Below are 23,058 nucleotides of genomic sequence, written 5' to 3'. Positions count from 1 at the left end.
ATTTTTTTTCCATATAAGAAGGGCTCTCTATTGCTCTTTTCCAGTGCTAACCAGGATGGCTCCTTTTTTGTATCTCTACAAAATTGCCCAAAAGATTATACCAGTGCTAGTTATTTCAATTATTTCAACGTTATAAAGCATCAGTATATAGACAGCACTATATACCGAGTTTTGCCCTCAGTAAATGGGCAGGCATCACCTTATCTATTGCTCCTTTTCTCTTCAAAGAACCGTGTCTTTCTTCCATCTCTAAATGTGTTGACTGTGTGCCAATTTTTTTTGAACAAAAAGAAAACTCAGAGATGACCTGATTTAATTTATTCACAAATAGATATAGATATTTCAGTTTTAACTGAGTCTAACTCATCTGCCAAATAATGTGTATACTACATTATCTCTGCTGCATGGTGAGTAGCTGAGCAGAATGGGCTTCAGTTCTAAATTTTTTTTTTAATACCACTATCAAAATATTTTCAAACACGTTTTTTGTATTGTCTTCTTCAGCTTGGTGATTCCTGCTAGATTGCTTTTATAACATTACTCTGCATACCTTCCAGAGTAAGAAGAATATATCTGCATAATAGATGTTGTTTATCAGTTGATCAATTGATTGACCTAACGATCTAACAACTTATGATCTATGATCCTTATGATTATGTGATCTTATGATCTAATTTATGTGTCCTCTGTTAGTAATAATATATTTAGGTAGATATCACTAACATTTCTGTGAATCCCTTTTCATTCCACTCAGCCTCATTTAATTATGTCCTTTGTATATTACTATCATATCTTGGCTTGCTCTATTTTATATTCATCTTGAATTTGAAATTGTTTTCTTAAACAAATTACAGTGTGAATCTTAATCAGTGCCACTGCGTAGTACTACCACAATGTGCATGCTTAACTCAAGATTTGCTTATCTTGTGAGTGGATAAACAAGAAACATCTTCCTGAAAAATTGTATGCACTTGGCAGAGCTCCTGTCTCCTAGTTATGTATGCTATTTGGGTTCATGCCCTCTCTTTCACGTTACATAGAGAGCATACTCATAAATTCCACAGAATTGTAAACCAATCATTTTTATGGCTACCATTAACACTATATTTTTTCTGTTAGTTCTCCATTATAGTCATTTAATCAAATTAATGTTGAGTAGCTGATATGTAACTCATGAGTATATACCTCTCTACATAGAGGTTTGACTGCAATGTACAAACTAACATTCTATGAAATCACTGTGAACATAGGATATGCTCTTTATAAAGATTTTATAAATTTTCTACCCAATAATTTATAAGTTTAAGAATTTACATTCATATGTGTTTCCTATGTAATTGTTAGCTAAAAATTTTATCATAATAATTCCAAATTTCCTCTTTTTAGATAATGCAGAATAATCCAAAGGACTAAATTATTAAATTAAACAAACTATTTTAATTATACAGAAATGCAGACTTAACTTCAAAGTTTCCTGTGGACATTTAAGTGAAACTCCATGCAGTGACTGAGCTAGCATTTTTTTCTGACTCTTAAATTATATATTTTACTTTGTTTTACTGCGTTGATATAACATCTGCACTTGAAAAGCAAAGTAACTGAGAATAAAATAATTAAATCGTCTACCCTGAGCTATTTTTAAAAGAAATGGTACAGATTTTAAACTAGTAACTTTTGGTAAACAGAGTGCAATTTTTTTTATTTTTTTTTATTATTCTGATGGTGAAAGTTTTTAAAAAATCCATTAAACTTTCATATGGACAATGTGCTGTCTATTTTACTAAGAATAATGGATTAGCTAAATATTCTTCTTAAACGTTTTGTCAGTCTCCCAATGTATCTAAAGTGTCTATCATATGCCATTTAGAAAGATGTAGTCAGCACTGACAGAGAGGATAAATGGTTTGAAGAGGAGGGATGGAAACACCATTTTGAAATCTACTCTTCATTCTGTTTGTATATGAACATTTGTTAGATGTTAAATATATTGCAGCTTCCACTACAGTGGGTGATTTCAAAACAGTATTTCCTTTACAATACAAACATTTCCTTATTTTCCCAAGTACCAAGTAAACTAAGAGAAAAATATGAATACAATTCTGAGTAAAAGGGAGCAAATGAGAGAAGTGTGTCAAAATGGCAACCTAATAGGAGGAGAAGCAAACTTTCAAAGGATGAACAGATACCAAAGGAATAAAGACATTCTTTGGAATTCCTCAATATTCCATTAAAAACGTAGAGAGAAAAGAAGCTATAATTAATGACTGTTTTCGCTTGCTCACAATTTTTGGCCTAATTTATTTTAAATTAGAGGGGAGGAGTAGCATTGTTTGTATATAAACTATTGATGAGAAATCATAAATTAGCCTTTAAGCATATTGATTGTGAGTGCTTGTGGATTTTATTTGTGTGCCTCTGCAAAACACATTGAAAAACATTGTCTGCTTTATTACCTCAATTAGACATTTAAAGTGAAGGGGGGCCTCCAGGGACATTGAAAAGGAACTATGAAAATTTGCATTTTGGCAAGATAATTACTTAACTGTACAATGAAAGTATTCAATCTTATTAAGGTGAGTTGTTTTTATACTGTATTTACCTTCAAAGGAATTATTCCTCTTTAAAAAGTTTATTTTAAAAAGTCAGTACTCTAATATGCTATGTGAGGGGGAAAAATCCACTATTGTACAATTACTATCTCACTCATCAGAAATTTATAGTTATACTGCACTTGACATCTTAGTCTAGAAAATAACACTTAGTGATCACACTTTTTAATGAAGTATGTGTAATTTGCATAAAGTGAAAGGTACATATGTTTAATGTGAAGTTTTGTGAGTTTTCCCAATTCCATACACTAATATATCCCAAACATCTGTGTGAGTGTAGAGCATTTTCATCAGCAAGATTCCTTATGTCACTTCCCAGGCAATTTATACACCCCATCCCTAGGCAGCCACAGTTCTGGTTTCATACACCATCAAGTAGCTTTGCTTGTTGTAGGACCTCATATAAACCGGATAATATAGTATGCACTCCTTTCAGTCTGGCTTCTTTCAATTAGCATTAGGTTTTTTGAGATTCTTTCATGTTGTGTGTATCAGTAGTTTATTCCTTTTTATTGCTAAGAATTATTACATTGAATATTTGTATTTTTACCTATTTTGGTAGACATATAAATTTGGGTTGACAGTTTTTAGCTAATATGAATACAGCTGCTATGAATATTATTGTTCATGTTTTTTTGTGTATATTTTCCTCTTCTTGCTATCCTATCCAATTAGCGTGAACATGGTCTGATAGATGTAATGGATCAATATGCTGTCTTCTGGTATGTCTAGATGGCCCAGAACTTTTTGTATTATATTATGACAGAGGGCGTGAAAATTAACATAGCTCTGGGCAGAGCTACAAATGTATGTGTTTTATCAATCCATTTGAATGCATACTATTTTTGTTTTCTGATGGATTAGAAAAGAATACACTCACCAGAGTAGCGAATACCTGGTCCCCAGAGTGCGAATACCTGCACATGAGTCTTCTCTAAGCAAGAAGCTAACTCAGGCACAGCAGCCTTGATCAGGAATGCATTTTCAGGGAGTTTGAGGTCATTTCTAGTCCTTATTAACTTATTCCAAATCTTGACAAGGAAGTGTTCAGTCTTTCGCCATTAAATACTGTTTTATATTCCCCCTTTCATAATGAGAAAGTTTTCTTATGTTACAATTTACTGATTTTTTTTATCAATAGGTGTTTAGTGCTGTAAATCTTGTTTTTCCCCGCATTGTTTGAGATATGATTTGTGCTGCTTTATCTTATTATATGGAGAATTAATTAATATATTTGAACATTAAACCAAACTTTCGTTCTTGGGATAAATCCCTCTTAGAAATAATCCTTTGTCCATTTTATATATTGTTGGATTAAATTTGTTCTTTTTTTAGGAATATTATTTCTATAGTCTATGTTTTTAGTTTTGTTTGCTATTACAGTTAGTGTACTTTGTTTCCTACCTAAGAAATCTTGGCCTATTTGTGGATGTTTTTTCCTATGCTTTTTTTCAAGAAATTTTATACTCTTACAGTGGCATACACGATCCATTTCGGTTCTGTGTACCATGTGAGGTAAGAGTGAAGTTTTTGTTTGTTTTTTTGTTTTTTGTTTTAGTAGAGGCTTCCAGTTTTACTGTATCATTTCTTGAAAGACTGTCTTATATGCATAAATTATTTTGATGTGTGTGTTGAAAATGAATTGATTGTTTGTGTCTACTTTTTGACCATGTCTTCTGTTCTGTTTATCTACATTATATCACATTGTCATGATTTTATAACTTCATATTAAGCTTTTAAAATCAGTTGATATAAAACCTCCAATTTTATCTTTGTCAAATTTGTTTAAGCTATTACATTTTTTTTTACTTTTTCCATATAAATTTTAGCAGTAGCTTGTCAATCTCTAAAACATGCCTCCCAGAATTTTGATAGATTGCATTAATCTGTATATAAGTTTGGGGAGAACTGACATCTCAATAATATAATTTCCCCAAACTGAATTTTTATGGTTTTTTTTTTGTAGATTCATTCAATTTTCTATATAATTATGTTGTCTGCACATTAATACTATTCACTCTCCAAAGGGCTTATATTTCTTTTATTTCCATGTTATATTACAATACTGAACAGAACTATGAGAGCCTAAGAAGGTGGCCTTAGGACTACAAGAAGATACAGTCAGTGGCGGCCAGCCATTCCCTCGGCTACTTCAGTTCCTCCACACTGTTTTGTTTCATATACCATCTTCCTGCAACCAAATGAATGACTGAGACAGAAATGTCTAGCCAAGATCTTTCTGAATTCTTGATTCAGAGAAATTATGAAAGATAATAAAATATTGCTGTTTTAAGTGACCGAGTCTTGAGATGGCATGTTACACACTAATAGCTAAGCAGAACAAAAAAAGTTATGCCTGGAAGTGGAAAACTGTCTTAACAAATGTCTAAAAATTTTGGCTTAGGTTCTGGGGTCAAGAAGAAGGCCATGAGAGACTCAAAATGAAATAATAAAGTATCTCAAGGAGAGTGTTAGTGGACACCTAATGAAACTGAAGAAGATTTTTAGGGAGGACTTAAAGGAACGCAAGGAAAATAGTGTAGCTGATGGAAGTATATAGTCATAGAAATTTGACAACACTGTCAACTGCAGTAAATGTAGAAATTAGAAAATGCATGGAAACTTGATTTGGTTAAGGAGACTTCGAGGCAGAGTATCAAAGATTCCACATAGCCTCTTCTTTGTACATATGATAAAATTCAAGAGAAGAGAGATGAACTGAAAAATAAACTTTTAAATAAAAAAGAGCCATTATCTTCTGTATTTGAAAATAAAACTATTTTTCAATCCCTATATCTACAGCTAGAAAAACAAAGAAACAGCAATACCAGGGACAACAATAAAAATATGAAATATTCTCACATTAACAAATGCTTTAGGGGAAATCTTTAAGTCCAATTTGTGCCTGTAAGATCCTTTACCAAATCCTCATGAAGATTTAAAATAGTGTTTTACAAACTCTTCTCAAATAGACAAAGGATCTAAAAAATGATTTATTGATCCCATGTGTTACACAACAGGTACTTTTAAGACTCTAAGTGTGGGTTGTCCTACAGCAGACTTTCAGAGAACACAAAGTAGAGATAAGCATATTTGAATATACTTGTACATGTGCCACTCTCTAATAGAATGGACTGTAAATCAAAACATAAGAAATCCACAAAGTGTTAAAAATGATTAGACCAACTTGATTGATAGTATCAGAAAAAGTGAAAAGCGAAAAGAAGCCCTTGGATCTTCAAATTACTGTAGGAAGAAAGCAACATGGTTGCAAACACTATGGAAAGTAGTAATTCAGAGGGCAAAACAAACAGCCAAAAATGCAGAACCAAGATTCATGGAGGATAACATATGAGGAAACTGGCACATATTTCCAGCTGGATTTCATAATTGCTGTGGCAAGTGTCTCCTATGTGTCCTTTTCTCCTTCTGTGTATATATGGAGAATATATGATGGTTTTCCTATTCTTGTCTCCTCACTATTTTTTGTTGGAGGTGGTGGTAGAATGCACATATCTTGTCCCTTTAGTTCACAGGTCTTCACATTGAGAGGAATGATATTCAAGAAATTATATCCAAGGAATTGCATCTGAGGGTATTCATCTGAACTAGAACATGACTTAGCTATGGAGACCTCAAACCTCAAACTGATTCTGTAATGAGAAAAGATTTAAGAGTCTTAGGACAGGTGATGTGACTATATTTTCATGTGAGATGATGTCATTGTGAAGGCTTCCATGTTGTAAGGACACCTCAGACAGAGAAGCTACTTGGAGAGACCCTAGGATTACATGAAAAGAATGAGATGTCAGCTGTTCCTCAGCTGCTTTTGTATACCTCTACCCTACCTGCTACTATTTCATCACCAGCCACTCTCTGGGGATGACCTCATGAGTTATCTCGACCAGAACCATGAATCAAGCCCTTCCTAAATTCTTGATGCACAGAAACTAGGAGATAAGAAAATATTTGGGGTAATTTTAAGCCACTAAGTTTGGGTGATTTTCTATGCAGATGTAGGTAATAAGAACCCCTCACCAGTCAAGTTTTTATGTCAGATATTTTGGGTTTTATTTCTACAAGTTTTATTTGATTCCTTTATATATTTCCTTTATATATTTCCTTTATATATTTCCTATTTCTACAAGTTTTATTTGATTCCTTTATATATTTCCTATTTCCCTCATCATGTTTGTGTTTTTCTTTAGGTCCTTGAGCATGTTTATAGCTGTTTTAATATCTTGTGTTATTCTTCCATCATTTCTGTCATCTGCATCAGTTTTTATTGACTGATTATTCTCTGGGTTATGAGTTACATCTTCCTACTTCTTTGTGTATTTAATACTTTTGGGGGTGGGTATTGGACATTGTAAGTTTTATATTTGAGTTCTTTTTTATCATTTAAAGACTGTTGAAGTTTGTTTTGACCAGCAGTTTATTTGCAAATTAATTTGTAAACCTTTAGAGATCTCTCTTGACTGCCCCAGGTATTTATTTTTTTTGCACTCTGGATGATCAGGATTTAAACATCTCTTATCCCAACATGTGATCATTTAGGAATTATTCAGTACCACTCTCTACCCACCCAGCCCAGTACTGGTTCTCTACCTAGCTCCTAGGAGTTTGATTCTAACCAGCCCGTGCTTTATGTTTAACAACAGATTCAAAGAAAGCTTTATGAAAATTTATGGAACTCTTGTGTTTAGCTAGCTCCTATCTCATACTTTGCCCCTCAGATTCCAGCCCCCTTTATGTGTGTATCTGACTGAACACAGACAGGCTACTATTGTCTGTTTCCAGTAGCACTCCTGCATTACAATATGGTAGACACCTCCTGAAGAAAGCTGTGATGAGGTACAGGTGAGGTTCAGTGGGGTGGGGTCCGGAGCCGAAGACCAAGAAAGAATTCTTGAGGCATCTTTGGTGCAAAATGGTGGTTTATTAAAGCACGGGGACAGGACCTGTGGGCAGAAAGAGCTGCTGCCCCGGGGTTCTGAGGAATGGCCCATTATATACCCTCAAGTTGGGAGGGGGTTAGGGATAGCGTAAGTCTCTAAAGAATTTTGGAAGCAAGGTTTCCAGGACCTTGAGGGGGCTAGCTGTTGTTGGGAAAAGGTCATTTATTACTGTCTAATAAAACCTGAGTCATGAGACCCTTCAGATGTATATTGGTGGGCCATATGCTTGGGGGATGATTGCCAATACATATCTTGGGGGGTTAGAGATAAAGGAAGTTTCCAAAGGAATTTTTATACGTTAAAGTAGACTTACAGGATCTTGGTGGAGGGGAGGGGGTCAGGCTAGGACTGCCTTTTGCCCTTAGCAAAGTATTAACATCAAGGCAGCTGAGTTCCTAGAGGAATGTCACCATGCCTGTTTCAAGGACTTGTCAATGGGCTGTAGGTAGTAAGGAATGTTTCTTTGTCCTTTAGGGCAGCCAGAAGTGCCTGAGGAATGTCACATACATCCCATGGAGGGGGGGAGGACAAAACTTCTGCTTTGTCCAGCTTGCCTTCCGTTCCCTCATCAAGCTGGACTGATTTTAAGACTCGGTTATCTTCCTTCTCTTAGGAATCACAGTCCTTCACTGCCTATTTTCCTTTTGGGAAATCCTAAGTGTTTGGAAACACATGTTTCATATATTTTGTCCTATTCTCTGTCTCTCTCTCTTTTAAATACCGAATGCCTCACGAGTTTGCTTGTCATCTTTGCACGGGAGCCATGCTAATCTTCTCTATATCATTCCAATTTTAGTATATATGCTGCCGAAGTGAGCACCTATTTTCTCATTATTTATTGTAAGTGGCCCAGTTACTCCACCAGGGTGGAATTGATGGTCTCAAGTCTCCGTAAAACTAATTTTTTGAATGTCTAAATTATCACCCACTGTTTTTCCTCCATGTTATGTTCTAATTTATTTTTTGTAACTTTATCTTCCAATTAACCTGGTCATCCTTCTAGTCTATCTAGTGTTTTCTTTAAAGACCACATTTTCCAAGTTTACATTTTATTCTTGGCATTTCCTTTAAAGTTCCCTTGTTATTTTATAGATTCTATTTCTTTTTCTTTAGGAGTTTCAGTCATAAATTCATCATCTTTAAATTTTTAGCTATTCTCTTGTTCGTGTTGTCTCATATTAGTGGATTCTCCTGTGTTTTGTAGATTTTTGCGGGTGGATGTCAAATCAATAGGCGTTTCCTTTTTTGAAAATCTGTTATACCTGTGTCTTAGGTTAAGCAGTTGTCCTTATAGAATATTTTGAGTTTGTTTTATCCGCCATCATGTGGACTGGTTAAAGACCAGTTTTATATTAGTTTCTCAGTTTGAGTTTAACGGGTTAATTTTATTTGGGACACAGTACTTCTATGTGCATAATGCCTGGTTTTCTAATATCCTTATCACTTTAAAAAAAAATGTTTTTCTTTTCTTTTTTTCCAGTCAAGATCTGGGACTGATAACTTACTTTTGGCTGTGCCCAGTCTGTGTCTATGCCAGGAGGGGCAAAATTTTGTTCCTATTTTTGATGGGACAGCTTATGTCAGGGTTTCTCTCTCCTCAGGCTCTCTGACATGTAAACAAACAAAATCTATTATAGTGCTTCATCAAGAACAGGTCTGACTGCCTTAAGTTCATTCCGAAAATAGGTGCCTAAACCTCAAATTGTATGTCCACGTCCAATACATTTAATGTGGTATTTGTGTGTTAGAATGAAGAAGAAAGTCTTGTCATGTGGGTTTAATCTGCCATCTTGAGCTGAAGTTGTAATATGAGTGTTATCTCTCCTCTTCTTTGTCAGAGTAACTTATATTTGTGAATGTTGTTGGATAATCAACCAAATGTTTTATTTCTTTTCTTTATTTTCTTCTTTCCTCTTTATTTCTTTTATCATGTAGGTAGTTTGGTATGTTATATTAGTAATATATTAAATGACACTCTTGTTTATGATTTTGAAATTATTGTATTTAAATTATTTTAATCTTTTACTATATACCAGAAATTATCCTAGGTGTCCTGGGGGAACATAAACAATGGGGCTCATCAGCCCCTCTGACAATGGAGAGCATTCTGAAGGACTCCTGCAGACACTCAAGGGCTGGTTTCTTTAAATTCTAATTGCTCTTTTAAAGCTGCTGCTAGTTTTTTTTTTTTAATACCCCGAGGCAGACAAATCTGCTCCTCCTCCCTCACTACTATTTCTCCCCACTGCAGTTCACTCTGTCTGGAGCTGGTGTTCCTGGGGTTATCCTGTCTTCATCTCTTGCTGTTCCCATGTGGTTTCTCTACCCTTTGGGGTGCAGATGCTATTCAGTAAGTCCTCAGTTCTACTTCAGTAGGAATTGCTCTACATGTAGGCGTCCATTCGGTGTGTTTGTGGAAGAGGTGAGTTCATGGTCTTTCTGAGTCGCCATCTTGGGCCCTCTCCTATTCATTAAATTATGTATATGCTCTTATATACATATATTTGTGTATATATAAATACAAATTTATGTATATGTCCTAAACTTTTGAAAAATTCTATGAATTCTGTTAGAATTTAAAAAAGCCTTGAAAGAGATGACATTTAAATTATACTATAATATTTATGGATAATATAATTTATGGGTTCTGTTTCAATATAATATAGAAGTTGGCGGAGTATCAATTTAAAAAGATTGACCATAAATTGGTCATTTTTGATCCTGGATGATAACTACATAAGGGTATATTATACTATTCTCTCTACTTTTTAAAGGATAAACATTTCCATTAAAATGATTAAAAATATTATATCTTTTTAAACTTTTTAAGCAGTCATTAAATTATGGCAGTTCCATGAGTTCTTTTATTATGTAAAGATAGGCACTTTGCATTTAAAAATTTAAACTCACTACGTATTGCTAAAGTTGTGCTATTTAAAGCAGAAAATTTCAAAATTGCATCTAAATAGAAAACAAAACTATTGAAAAGCTAATAAACCCTAAGCAGGAGCCTCATTACCCAACAGGGCCTTATTATCCATTCCATTTATTGTTAATGACATACACTTGGAGCAATGTTTCTAACTGAAGCTTAATTGAAGACAAAACAGCAAACTTCTTAGGCCTTTCTCTTCTTTTTTTTTTCTTTTGTAGTAAGTTTCTCAATGTGAAATTTGAAAAAAAATGCAAAGAATATTTTATTGTTAGAAACTAATATTCGCCTGGAATATATCCTTTTTGAAAGAACAATATAGAAAGATAATTGGGGGGAAGAAAAATGTATGTGGAATGTATGTTGAATGCTATCCCAAATCAATGTAGCTAGTACTAAGTCCAGATTACACTAATATTAAAAACATAATGTCATTTGTTACCTCTGAATGCCTTTTGGCGTGCCGTACAAGGACCACAGCTGGGGCCTTTAGCTTGTTATTGATGTATTTAATGAAGCCATCCTCATGTATTGTTAGTTGTCCTTTTTAAAACAAAAGTGTTTTTCCTGAATAGTTTGACTATCTTTTTGATATTTTTCAATTTCTTCATTCAGGTATTTTCCAGGCAATATTAATCAAGCAGAAAGATAGCATTTTTGAAGCATGGATACAAACCTTCTATAGACTCATTTTAAGTAGGAAAAAAGCATGATATTGTATTCTCATTCTCCTAAGATTCACTAGATTGGCTTGAAAGTAAACTAAACTACAGTTAAAAGAATCCTGCTTTCTCTAAAGCAGACTGTTTGCACCCAGGGAAATTTTTATGTCCCTTGCGGTTGAAGGCACTTCTAATCTACTGTGGAACCAGCTTGACTTATTAAAGAAGATTGTAAACCGTAACTATTGCTAAGGTCTATTCAGGTCTGTCCCTCAGAACGTCTTAGTACAAACTAAAGGACATGAAGTCTGGCTTCTTTTCTTTGATAGAGTATATTTCTACTACATCAAATACATCTCTGTATACTAAGTGAGGGAGTTACCCTGAATGTATGTCTCAATAGTCTCTATACCTGTCCACTAAAGGTCTTCCTTCTATATAGAAGAGGAAGCAGTCAATTTTCTTTTATTTAATGATGACCTTTATCAATTTGCATTTTGGAAACTAATAAACAACAATAAGCCTTTGGATATTAAAATACTTATCTCTAACTAGAGATAAGATATGGCCTACTATATTTCTGGAGTGGAACCACTTAGCCTGGAGGTAATACATGCTTTTTTTCATTTCTTTCTGATAAGAGTCACTTCCCTTTGATTTATAGTTCTCATAAGGAAGGTAATATATTTCATGATTAATTTTAGCTCCTAATCATTTGCATATTGAATAAGAGATTCAGAAAAGACTGTGAGAAAATAACTATGTACCTTTACTTACATTTAATAATCAATATGATTTATGCATTCAATACATATTTTTTATCATGGCTTTTTTTTAAAATGAATCTTATGGAAATATATTGGCAGGATAGCTATCAATTTAGATCATCTTTTTATATTCTAAATTTAAAGACAATATAGACACTTGTTTCTGCCTATGCCCCACTTCTAGGCCCTACTGTCTACTTCAACCCTTATAAAGTCAACTAAGTGAGCAAAGACTTTAGTTTCGCTTAAATGCAATCTTACTTTGTCTTCTCTAGGGCTTATTTCTTGTACCTCTGCAATTTATGAGGTCTGTGGGAAATTACTGGGACTCATTTGTGAGCCACCCCAACTTCAGGGAACATTAACACCCTTGGAACCATCCTTGATCAATGAGGACAGGGAGAGAGTGCATAAAATGTCTTCTCTGTCCCAGGGGAAGGCAGATCTGAAGGTCCTGCCTTATCAGCACCAGCCACCTATACAGGTAACAAACCCAATAACGCACTCTACTGGCTTTCCTCCTATTTGGCTTCACATTGCCTTAGCGCCCCATCTCCCAACACCACAAAATTTTGCTACCTTAGACAATAATTCCAAATAAACCTTTGTCTCAGACTTAGCTAAAATAGGTTTTTAATCTGCCGCAGATTGCTTGAGGTCAAATCCTGACTCTATTTCATAGCAGTTGTTACCCTAAAGTATTCTTAACTTCTCCGAGCCTCCATTTTCTTGTATGTAAAACAGGAATTATAGATACCACAAGCAATATTATAAAGATTAAAATTACATAATATATGTAAATTATTTAGGATATGTGTTACCTGTGGTAAGTACTACAGATGCTTGTGATTTTATTCTGTCTCATACATGTTATTTAATTAAAAAGTAATTATTTTAGGAATTTTACACAGTCACCCAAATTATATATGGCAGACTATATAATGACTTTTCATAATTTTTTTTTTTTTTACTTAATATAAATGCTACTCTTTATACTCTGGGTTCACTGTCTTTCACAAAAGAGTTTACTTTTATTAAAATTCAATTATTGGAGCACGTGGGTGGCTCAGTCACTTAAGTGTCTGCTTTTGGCTCAGGTCATGATCCAGGGTGCTGGGATGGAGCCCCCATCAGGCTCCCTGCTCAGAGGGGATTCTGCTTTTTCCTCTGCCCCTCCCCTGCTCCTGTGCATGCCCACACTCCCCCCCCCATCTTGTGTACATGTGCACCCTCTCTCTCTCAAGTAAATAATTAAAATCTTCAAAAGATACATTAAAAAATTCAGTTATTATATTGTTTGATTTTTTGCTCTTCTTCCCTTTAAAAGATCTCTACTAAACCAATTTATCCATAAACTAATTCATTTTGTACAAAAGTCTTATTTGTCTTGAATTCCATAGAAATGCATGTAAAAGGTTTTAATTTGGACTAAATTGCACAAGTTTGTTATTGATTCGCACTAAATTTACTAGATAACCCATGTCCTAGGGTTTATTATGTAACATTTAATTATACCCTGTCAAGATTGTGGGGTTTTTAAATTATTCTTATATGAAGAAAATTAGAGGAAACATTAAAAGTTTAAGTGATGGAACTTAGGCTGATGACATATTCATTCACTTATTGTGATAGACTGTAAAAGCTATTCGGTTTCTGATAGAGGCAAGAGGGTATCACTACCTCTTGAATTTGTACTCAAACTTAAAGTTTACTTGTGGGCCAGGACTGATGGTGTACCAGGTCCAACTCTAACCTCGAGGTATTCAAGACATTTCCACTCTCTGGAAACTCTGAGAATGTCATGTGAGACATACTTCTGCAGAGAGAAAATACATGAAGAGCCATCCTAAACAAGTTCATCGGACCAGTCAGCCCTGCCTGCTCCACCATGCTGACCTCAGACATATTAGATAGTCCAGCCAATACCAACCTAATCCAGCAGGCTCAAACAGTACGTCCAGATAATATGTAGGAATAGGAGCAATAATTTATTATTATTGTGTTAAGGCAATTATGTAATTTTTCAGGTTTATTGAGGTATAATGGCAAAAAACAAACCTTACGTCTTTTAGGTATGCAGGTGTATGCATTTCAACCAACTTACATAATCCTATAACCACCACCACAAGAATGATATATACTATTTCTATCTTCCCAAAGAATATAGAGTGTTTCTATCATCCATTTGTAATCAAACAACCCACCATAACCACTACTTTGGCTTCTAGTAAATGTTGATGTCGTTTTTGTCCCCATAGTTTGGTGTTTCCTAAAATGTCTTATAAATGGAGTCATAAAGCATGAATCCTTTTGATTCTGTTCCTAAGCTGACTTTGGATACTCTTTTTGGGACTCATTGATACCATAGTATGAATAATAGCACATTTCTTTTTTATGCTGAGTGTTGTATGGATATAGAATGATTTGTCCATTATGATTATGAATAAAGGACCATAACATTTGTTTCCAGGCATTTGTATACACCTATATCTTAATTTCTTTTACATGTAATACATGATTTATTTAGAGTTATGTTTACTTTCCCTACTAGCCAGTACTTATTTTTGTCAGGTATTTCATTACTTGTTTCGTTCTTTTTTTTTTTTTTTTTTTTTTGCATTTGATTAGATATGTGGTGGTATCTCACTGTGGTTTTAATTTGCATTTGCCTAATGACTGATGATAGTGAGCGTCTTTACAAGTGCTTATTTTCATCCAAGTCTCTTCTGTAGTGAATTATCTTTTCATATATTTTACCATTTTTATTATGCTATTTCTTTCCTTATTAGTAATTTTTCAGATTTCTTTGTATATTCTGGTTACCAGTACCTTGTTAAATGTGTTTTGCAAATATTTCTCTCTGAGACTACAGCTTGCTTTTTCTTTTAAAATGCTGTTTTGCAAAAAGCAGAGGTTTAAATATGTTTTATTTAAAAAAAGTGATTTTCTATTTCAACATCAGAGATTTTCTCCTGTTTTCTTCTAGATAGAAGTTTTCAATTTCAGGTTTTACTTTCAAATTTCCATTATTTTCCTTTCACAAGGACGTATAATTGTTTCAAGGTATTTCTCTATTGAATAATAGTGCCGACTTTGTCAAAACAATTTCCTTATATGTATATGGGTCTATTTCTGTACATTTCATTCTGTTCTATTGATATGTGACTATAATTTTACTAACACCATGTTATATGATTACTCTAGCTTTATAGAAAATCTTAAAATCTGGTAGTGTGAGTCTTCTAACTTTGTTTTCATTTTTCAAAATAGTTTTAACAATTCTTTGATTTCTTGCTTTTTCATGTAAAGTTTAGAATCAGTTTGCAGATTAAAAGTAGGCTTATAGGATTTTCTCTGGGATTGTGTTCAATCTGTAGATCAATTTGAGAATTTACATCTTGATAATTTTAAGTCTTCCAATTAATGAACATGAGCTATCTCTCCATTTACTTAGATCTTCTTTGATATTTATCAGCAATGTGGTATTTTTTATTATACAAATTATGACCATTATTTTGAGACTTACCCTATTTTTAGTAGTACTGTGGTATATTTTTAAAATTCATTATCTAATTTTTATTGCTGGTATGTTTAAAGACAATTGATTTTAATATGCTGGCTTTTTTTTTTTTTTCTGTAACCAGCTAAACTCATTTATTTTAATATATCCTTTGCTATTTTCTATGTAGACAATCATGACCTCTAAGACAGTTTTATTTCTTACTTTCCAATCCATATGCCTTGTATTTCTTTTCCTTGATTTATTGCACTGGCATGCATGTTGTAGAATAGGAATGGTAGGAGTAGAAATTATTATTTTGTTCCTAATCATAGAGTGAAACTATTTGGTCTTTAACAACAAAGTAAGATGTTAACTCTAGTTATTAACAGATATCTTTTATTATGTTAAAAATTTGGCTTTTATTCATAGGAGAAATTTTGTCAGAAGTGGATATTGAATTTTGTCAAATTGTTTTTCAGGCATCTATTAAATAGTTTTTTTTCTCTTTTAAAATACTGGTATAAATGAATTACTGTAATAGTCAGGCTTCATCAGAGAAGCAGAACCAGTTAGGAGATAGAGATAAAGAGACAGATTTGTAAAGCCTAGCGTGATAAGCAGTAACTTATACAGGTTTATTAGGCTTTTACTATGAAAGTAGAAAAAACTGTTTACTTTTGAAGCAAGTGCTACTTACTAAGTAGTGCTATGTAGCACTTCCTTTGTACTAATCTGTAAGTAGCACTCTTCAAACAATAAGAACACATTTACAAACTTCTGTACTGTAAAAGAATAAAATGTGTAGACCTCAACAAGTCTTATTACTTTCTCTGGCTCATTCTACTCCAGCTACACTGACATCTTTACTAGTCATATCTCATGCTTCACATATTCCTACGTTGGAGTCTTTGTAATCCCAGATTCCTCTACCTGAAAAATCTCATTTAGATTAATCCTCAAATGTTACCTCCCCAGAAGGATGTTCCCTAGACATCCTGATTAAAATTATAATTTTCTTTCCTGTCTTATCTGCTTACCCTTTTTTGACTTTTTCATAGCATTATATGACTTTATACCATATATTTATTCATTTTCTGTCTTGCAACCTCACTTTAGTATGCAAGCTCCACAAAAGGAGGGACTTTAATTTTGTTCACTGCTTTGCTTCCCTTACGACTTTATCTTCATGAGCTAGAACAGAATTCAGCATATCACAGTCATGCAATAAATACTGTTGAGCAAATAAATGTCCATTAATTGGGTACTATAATTTTTATAACAAGCAGCGTACTCATATAGAATTAGAAAATTTGGTTTTAATTCTGTGATCTCCTACTACTAAATTTGGGCACATTATATAATTTTTCTGAGTTTTCATTTGTTTTTAGTTTCTTAATTTAAACATCCTACTCTGCTGTCATATACATTAATTTCTTCTCCCTGAAATTTTCCAGTGTTCCAGCCTTAAATGATTACTCTTTCTTCATCATTACTAATAAAACTGTTGTTCAGTATGCTACATACTTCTATACTCACTGTGCTAAACAGTAATTTGAAATTTATTTAACTTTCTTATATTTGTCTTTTTTCCTAAAGAGAGTGACCAAAACAGGGGGAAATTAATCTTATTTTTTAATTAACTAGATTAATTTAATGACCAACTTTTTTATCCTGCGACCATCATCAATGAAGATACTTCACACATCTGATTGAGATCTGACATTTTATAGTCATGGATTGAAGATTCCCCCTTTTCTTTACTGGATAAGAGCCTATAAATGCTTGGAAAACTTCCAGTTAGCACTTTACTTCAGATCTGTATAATTTGTCTAACTTACAAAGACAAAAAGGCAAAAAAAAAGTCACGTGTTCTCACTGGCTTCCTGAAATTTCCACACAGACTAGATCTTTCATGCATTCCAATTGCATTTTCCTGCAGCTGGCCAAATTCAGCCTACAAGGATGAGCTGTCTTCTCATATAACCCATTCTTTACCCCTTCCCAAGTGTCATGGTCTTTTATACCTCCTTGTAAATTATAAGTTTTCCTCATTTTCCTCTTGGTGTCAGAAATTTTCAAGCCTATAACACTACAGTTATGTTGCAACATTTTCCCTAGGGTATAGAAAAGCAGAGGGAAACTTCAAGATTCAGAGTTGGATCAGGAAAAGAGATCCATCAGAGTGATGTAGATGTAGGGATTGTAGATTATCTAATCTTCTTTCCTGACATCAGATAAAATAAATAAAACTATAAATTTAAAATGTCAACCTTCGCATAATCTTTATGATCTTATTTTGCTGGAAGAGTGTTCTTTCCTTGTCCTTAAATCTTATTTAAAGGCCATTTTATTTGCCCTTTTCCCATGTTAGTAGGGAAAGTAGAGGAAACTTGAAGACAAGGATTATATGCTATGTTTTATAACTATAACTTTGTCAGATGTGTCCGATGTAGAATAAATTCTTTTGGTGATAAAAATTTAAAAAATGAAGTATATTTCTGAACCTTGCTATTTGATTTTTTTTTTTAGATGGGCTTTGTTAGGCTTTGATAGAACATTGTTCCTTTTTATAATTCTAGTTTTAGGTTTTTTTTCCTATTTTATTCCAATTTCATAAAATGTATTCAGTCTTCCTCCATCTTATTCCCATTTCCACAGTGAAAAAGTGAAATATTTAAAATTTATATTTTAATATATTTATTTGTGTTTAATAAAATATTTTTTGAAACTATCATTTCTCTCATTTCTGATAGCTTTTTCTTCTGAATTGATCTGTTTTATGTGTTGCACTTTAGAAAGCACTTTATCCATTCTCTCTAGTTATCTCCACACAGTAGCCTTGAGGAGGACAGATCATCCTACTGTTGCCAGACAAGAGAAGTTAAAATGTGTGTCTTAGTTCACAGATTGGAGTGGCAGAGATAGGATTGAGGCCTTCCGCCTATTTTTTCAGTGCTATCTCTACTATATCAAGAAGACACTCTGGAACGAGGCAGCAAAATGTTATAGTCTTGCGTAGTCAGGTGCCATATGAAAGAAGCCACTCACTGAAGACTATATATTTTATGGCTTTGTATGAAATTTATATGAAATTTCTAGAAAAGGCAAAATCTTTTTGCTTTCTGAAAAACCAGTGATTGCTTAGAAGCAAGGTGGGGATGAGAATTGACTACTGAGGGGTATAAGTGAGCTTTATGTGGTGATGGGAGCATTTCAAAGCTTGACACTGGTAGTAGTTAAAATAACAGTAGCCCTCCAATATACAAAGCTATAAGCTTAAAATGAAATCAAACTTTTAGATGTTTATTATATCTGAATAGAGTGTGAAAGATACATTGTCAGGAGACTGTTACCTCTATGCCAGTAACATAAATATAGAATTTGTTTTATTTATTACCTACCATGCTTAATCAATTGACTTTTTACTTTTTAATGATTTGCCTTTAAATCCTTTGGTAACCAGTTTAAGGCAGAGCAGGTTGTTAAAAGTGCAGAGCCATGTGTTTTTCTCCCATCTGACCTGATACACTAATCACTAGGGCACTGTTGTGTTATTCAGAACATGGAATGAGGTCACATTTCTCCCTAGTGGAGAGTAAATAGCAAATGTACTTTAAAAAGTAACTGGCATTTAATGCCTAATCTTAAGATTAGTTGACGTTAAAAATAAATAAATAAAGCCAAGAAATGCTTACTTTCTCACAAAAGGATATGACCAACATTTTTGGTCACAATTTTCTATTATGTCCAGTCATGTACATTTTAAAATTCTAAAATTTTAAAAAGTATGAGCATATTGGCCAATGAGTTGAAACAATATAAATAGGTTTTTTAAAAGATAAAGCATGTATAAGCTTAGATTTTTTTTATTGTTTCTTCTTACAGCCTTTAAATAACTTGAGATGATGATTTTTCCTCATCCATTATTATTTTGTCTATGATTTTAATGTGGGTACTATCTAAAAAATTTATGGGAAAGTGTAAATATATAAAAGGAAAAAGTAACATAATGAAACTCCATGGATCTAATACCCAGTTTCAAAATAGTGTATTTTTCTGTAAGTCTATACTTATTCTCCATCCACACCCTCCCTTGGTTGTTTTCAGATAAATCCTAGATAACACTTTGCTCATCCAAAGATCCTTCAGTCTGTATCTATAAAAGACACTTTAAAAATCATAATTCCAAAATTTTTATCATTTTGGAAGTAATTAAGTACAAATCATAGTATTCACATTTCTTTCAATATTTCATAGCATTTTTAACTTAGAGTTTGTTTGAATCAGGAAACAAAATATATTCAATGCATTTCATTGATATAATTTAAATTGCTTTTGATTTATAAGCTTCCCATCCATTTTTTTCCTTATAATTTATTTGATAAAGAAACCAAGGATATTGATCCTATATAACTTTGCAATTTCTGGATTTTGCTCGTTGTCTCCCTTTGTATCAGTTAAGGTGGTCTGCATACCTTTTTATTTCTTGTAAAAAGTGGTTACATTTAGAAGGCTGATCAGCTTTGTCCTATCTTTTTTTTTTTTTATATAATACTTCACAGGGGAAATTGTAAGCTTCCTATTGTATCACATCAAGAGATACATTATGTCTAGTTTTCATTTTTCTTGTTCTTACAGAGATTGATCTGGCCAGCTAGGTTTTTCTCATTTTTTAAGCATCAATACAAACTCAGAATGATACCAATACCAGTATTTTTATGAAAATTAAGATTATGAAAACATTTAAGATATCCTGCACTTTTTTTTATCTTCTACATTATTTTAATTAAAATCTTTTTCATTCTTTTGTATCTATATTTCATTTTATTTATTTTTATTATGGTACAATATACATAACATAAAATTACTATTTTCACCATTTTAAAGTGTACAGAAAAATATGGAATGTCTCATGAATTTACATGTTAGTGTTTTACAGGGCCTGTGCTAATCTTCTCTTTGTCATTATTATTTTAGTATATGCATCCTGCGGAGACAACTTGCATTTGTTTTTATCTTTGGAATATATCTGAATATCTGACTTGGTCTATATTCCAAATTACCCTATCTTAAAATCCTATTAATGAATAAATCTGATGGCCCTTAAGCATTTTTCATTGCAAATGTGTTTCACTGTTTTGTCATTTGTTATTTATTGATTATAATGTTTGTCATATTTTTTGGACAAGTAACATAACTAAAACTATTAATTTGATCCTTTATTAATTATATTTTGTGAGTCATAATTAAGACTATTTCCCTGCTTTATAGGTGAATTATTTTCTTCTAATACTGACATATTCTTTGTGGAGATAATTTTGTCTTTTCTTTTGTGAGTATGCCATTATTCCAACACTACTAATTATAAAGAATATTTTTCTCACTGATTTCTAATGCTATGTTTGTAGTACTAAATTTTTATTTGCAAATATATCTATTTCCAGATTTTCTATCTTAGTCCATTTATTTTCTAAAATCTTATTCTCTTGCATATAGAGGTCATAAAATACACCTCATATAGAGGGGATTAGAATATCCTTTTCATGGTTTTCGTATTTTCTCTATTCTTATTTGCCCTTTCATTTGGGCCTTATAATTTTTATCTTAAGAAGAAAGATCCATTTCTTTATTGCAATAATACTAAATTTACAAGTCAAAGATTTTTATGAACATTCACATGCTTGTAGATTTCTTTTTTGGAGCAGTTTTTATCAGGTTTTATAATCGATATTACACTCATCTTATAACAAGAATTTAAAGGGTTTTTTCCCCCCTGTGTTTATTTTTCAAATAATTTAAGTAGTACTTGGATTATCATTAAAGTTGTTTAAAGCAAGTCACTTGTGAAAACATTTGGAGCTTAAATTAAATAATTCTACCATAGTATATATTTATTTGGACTGCTTGTAAAACTTTTCTCTGAGAGGGGCACCTGGGTGGCTTAGTCGGCGAAGCATCTGCCTTAGGCTCAGGTCATGATCTCAGGGTCCTGGGATTAAGCTCAGGTCCCTGTTCAGTGGGGAGTCTGCATCTCCCTCTGTCCTTCCCCTCTGCTCATGCTCTCTTTTACTGTCTTGTGCCCTCTTTCTCAAATAAGTAAATAAAGTCTTTAAAAAAACAAACTTTTCTCTGAGAAATGATATTCTCTTTCAATATGAAGATGTAATTCTTTATTAAAGGAAAGTTATGTTAAATTACAGTTCTTAATACATATTCCTTGCTCTTGCTTTTGTTTTCACTTGGACTGTATGTATGTGTGTGTATGTATACTTTCTCTACCTTTTTCAATTACTTCCTCATTTTGTCTATTAATTTTTGCTTGATTTTAAAATGTACTATTATATTTTTAATTGTCTATCTCTTTTACTGTATCATGTGTGATACCTATTCATTTTCATTGTCGAGTTAGCTTTGTCTTTTTTCTAAGATTATTTTACATTTATTCCTAAATCATTCTGGACTCAGGTCTGTTTTCAAGCTCTCTAATTTTCATAATTTTATTTTTCTAATTTTTTCTAGCTCTTATGCTTTCTTTCATACTTTAATTTAATTGGCTTATTTTGAAATACTAAGCTTCAATTCTTAAATCTTTTTTGGTAGGTCATATTCTTTTGGTATGTCTTCATTGTCTGAAAGATGTTTATTCTGCTCATTTATTTTTTTTTCAACCTGGAGTGAATTTGTTTGGAATTAACCACAATTCTATTGTGTTATGAATGTTTATATGAAATGAGTTTTCTTGAATTTTAAAAATTATCTTTCAAATATGGGAATATGCCAAAGTAACTTTCGTAGCTTCATGGCTTCAGGCTTTTCTCAACTGTGAAGCATCAAGTAGCTAGTTCAGGTACTGTGAGAACCCTCTCCTTTCTTTTCTTTTTTTACTGTTAACAGAATATTTCCTTTCTTTCTCTCTCTTCCACACTGCCTGCCCTAACTCTCTTTTTTCCCCATAGTATCTTTTTCCTGCTTAATTTGTATTCTATTCCCAACAGTTTCCCTTTAGCATTGGATTTGTCCTTAAAGGAAACTTCTTCAGTTGGTTGGTTTCAAGCTTTTGGGACAACCGGACAACCTCGGCACTGTCTAACATTCCTGAAGTCCCCTAACCTCATCCTTAACAATGGAAACAGCCTCCTCTCCTGATGCTTTCCTCAGATATTTACACTTTTTTTTTTTGTTCAAATTGCCCTTAAATACGTTGTTTAATTTTATTTTTTTAATAATATTTTTTATTATGTTATGTTAGCCACCATACAGTACATCCCTAGTTTTTGATGTAAAGTTCCATGATTCATTACTTGCGTATAACACCCAGTGCTCCATACAGTACGTGCCCTCCTTAATACCCATCACTGGCCTATCCCATTCCCCCACCCTCCTCCCCTCTGAAGCCCTCAGTTTGTTTCCCAGCGTCCATAGTCTCACGGTTCATTCCCCCTTCTGTTTACCCCCCCTTCTTCCCTTTCTTCTCCTACCAATCTTCCTACAGCTTCTGTTCCATATATGAGCGAAACCATATGACAATTGTCTTTCTCTGCTTGACTTATTTTGCTTAGCATTATCTCCTCCAGTCCCGTCCCTGTTGAAGCAAATGTTGAGAAATTGTTCTTTTGATGGCTGAGTAA

General features: G+C 33.1%; 1 protein-coding gene and 2 non-coding genes across 5 annotated transcripts in view; 1 reads left to right on the top strand and 2 right to left on the bottom strand.

The window, feature by feature from the left end:
* Window positions 1-23,058, top strand: part of LOC123799262 (uncharacterized) — a 1,380,163-nt gene that overhangs the window by 1,026,453 nt on the left and 330,652 nt on the right. The window lies entirely within an intron of this gene.
* Window positions 8,281-8,387, bottom strand: LOC123799328 (U6 spliceosomal RNA). The gene has a single exon (XR_006781590.1). It is a non-coding gene; the product is annotated as a U6 spliceosomal RNA (small nuclear RNA).
* LOC123799322 (U6 spliceosomal RNA) lies at window positions 20,325-20,427 on the bottom strand. Its single transcript, XR_006781584.1, has one exon. It is a non-coding gene; the product is annotated as a U6 spliceosomal RNA (small nuclear RNA).

This window comes from Ursus americanus, chromosome 5 (assembly GCF_024610735.1).
Source record: "Ursus americanus isolate L20-20 chromosome 5, mUrsAme1.1.p, whole genome shotgun sequence".
NCBI classification, from domain to species: domain Eukaryota; kingdom Metazoa; phylum Chordata; class Mammalia; order Carnivora; family Ursidae; genus Ursus; species Ursus americanus.
The sequence above is the reverse complement of the archived record's forward strand: the minus strand, read 5'-3'. Positions and strand labels throughout refer to the sequence as shown.